Source organism: Rutilus rutilus, assembly GCF_951802725.1.
Source record: "Rutilus rutilus genome assembly, chromosome: 18".
Lineage (NCBI taxonomy): Eukaryota > Metazoa > Chordata > Actinopteri > Cypriniformes > Leuciscidae > Rutilus > Rutilus rutilus.
Genome location: NC_140231.1, coordinates 123,661 through 126,106, shown reverse-complemented (window position 1 = coordinate 126,106; position 2,446 = coordinate 123,661).

Below are 2,446 nucleotides of genomic sequence, written 5' to 3'. Positions count from 1 at the left end.
TCTGAAATAACCTTAGAGAATTTTTTTTTTCTCTCCTTTACTACCTCCGGCAAGTACTCAGGCCAACGCTGTTTACGTTCTGGTGGTAATATACATAACAGGTTGTGAAGTGTTCTGTTGTACCGTTCACACTGGGCATTTCCCTGTGGCCTATAAGGGGTGGTACGAGTCTTCTTCACACCGTAAAGTCTACACAGCTCAGCAATTACCTCACTTTCAAAGTTACGACCTTGATCAGAGTGCAACCTCTCAGGAACAACGTACTTCATAAACCACTCTTTCAACAAGGTTTTTGCTGTGGTATCTGCCTTTTGGTCTCTAGTGGGAAACCCCTGTGTGAACTTTGTGAAAACATAGGGAACAACCAAAACATTTTCACGCCCATCAGAAGCAGGCTCTAGGACTGTAAAGTCCACCGCAATCACTTCCAGGGGTCTGGAAGCCAAGATTGCTCTCATAGGGGCACAGACTTTGGGCTGAGGCATCTTGGTAACTTCTGGCACTTCTTTACCCATTCCTCCACATCCTCATACATACCGGACCAAAAACACCTCTGCTTCAACAACCCCAAGGTCCGCTCAATGCCCTGGTGCCCCATATCGTTGTGCACGCTCTGCAGCAATTGTTTCTTTAAACAACCCGGCAACAACAGTTGCCAGAAGCACTCCTCAGAAGGGCCGTCTACTACTCGATACAGCAACCCATTTCGTTCTCTTATGAGGCTCCACTGTTTCAGAAGGCACTTCACAGATCTGGACAGAGACTTTCTTTCCAGATGAACTGGTCTCTTTTTCCTGTCCCGAAACTCTCTAAATTCCCCCAGAACAGGGTTCTCCAACACACAGATTTGCCTTAACCTACAGCACTCAAGTCCCTTCAGAGCGAGTTCAGGTTCCAAGGCTGTACCTCGACTAAAAACACTGCAAATCGCTACACACTTATCCCAGTCAACGTCAGGATCAGATTCAGGCTCCCCTGCAAACTCCTGCCTAGACAGAGCATCAGCTGCAGCGTTACTCTTGCCTGGCCTGTATTTCACCTCAAAGTTGAAGACAGACAGCTGAGCTACCCACCTCTGCTCGATCGCACCTAACTTTGCAGTTTGCAAGTGACAAAGCGGATTATTATCTGTAATCACCTCAAACCAAGACCCAAGTAAGTAGCCACGAAACTTCTCGACTACAGCCCACTTAAGGGCCAGCAGTTCGAGCTTCATGCTACTGTAATTGCAATCATTCCTCTCTGCATTATGCAACCTTCTGCTTGCGTACGCTATGACCCTCTTCTTGTCATCCTGTATCTGGTACAGAATGGCCCCTAAGCCATTCTGGCTTGCATCAGTCTCGAGTATGAAGGGGCAAGTGAAGTCCGCAAAACCAAGCACAGGTGCCGTCGTTAACTTCCACTTCAACTGACTAAATGCATGATCACACTCATTAGACCAACCAGACCTAAACTGACGACCACTCTTTGCACACCTGCCTTCACGCAAGCAAGCATTTACCAGGTCATGTAAGGGTCCAGCTATCTTCCAGAAGCCCTCGATAAACTTCCTATAATAACTGCAAAACCCTAGAAATGACCTCAGCTCCTTGACAGTTTCTGGGGTCTTCCAATTACTGACAGCAACAACCTTGTCCAGGTCAGGAGAAATCCCTTGTGCCGACACCTGGTGGTCAAGTAAACGCACAGCGTCTTGGAAAAAAAGACACTTCCCCAGCTTGACCTTTAAACCGGTGTCTGTCAACCGTTTCAGCACCATCTCTAATCTTTCTAGGTGTTCCTCAAATGTCTGTGAAAACAGCAAAATGTCATCTAGGTACACTATCAACACCTGAAAAATCAGATCGCTCATAACAGACTGCATTAGCCGCTGAAAGGTCGATGGTCCGTTGCAAACTCCAAACGGCATCCTCCGGTACTCAAATAAACCAAAACGTGTGGTGAATGCCGTCTTGGCCCTATCCCGGTCACTCACCGCAATCCGATCTCTGCTTACACGCCTGTAAGGAAATCGTGGATCGTCTTAAGCCTACATCATGCCAACATGATATTGTTCCTTCACATTTCTTCAAACAAAATATGGGTGCAATTGGTTCAGGTCTGTTATCAGTCATTAATAAGTGCTTATATATGGGCACTGTTCCTGTTTGCCTTAAAAAGGCTGTGATAACACCATATATTAAAAAACCTAACCTAGATCCCTCATCTCTCTCCAGTTTTCGACCCATTTCAAATCTTCCTTTTATCTCAAAGATCATGGAGAAAGCTGTATTGGCTCAATTACAAACTTTCCTATCAAACAATTCAATCAATGAAGTTTTTCAATCTGGTTTCAAAGCTTTACATAGCACCGAATCTGTTCTTTTAAGAGTCCTAAATGATATATATCTCATCACTGATTCTGGCAAACCATTGGCTCTGGTCCTCTTAGATCTTAGTGCTG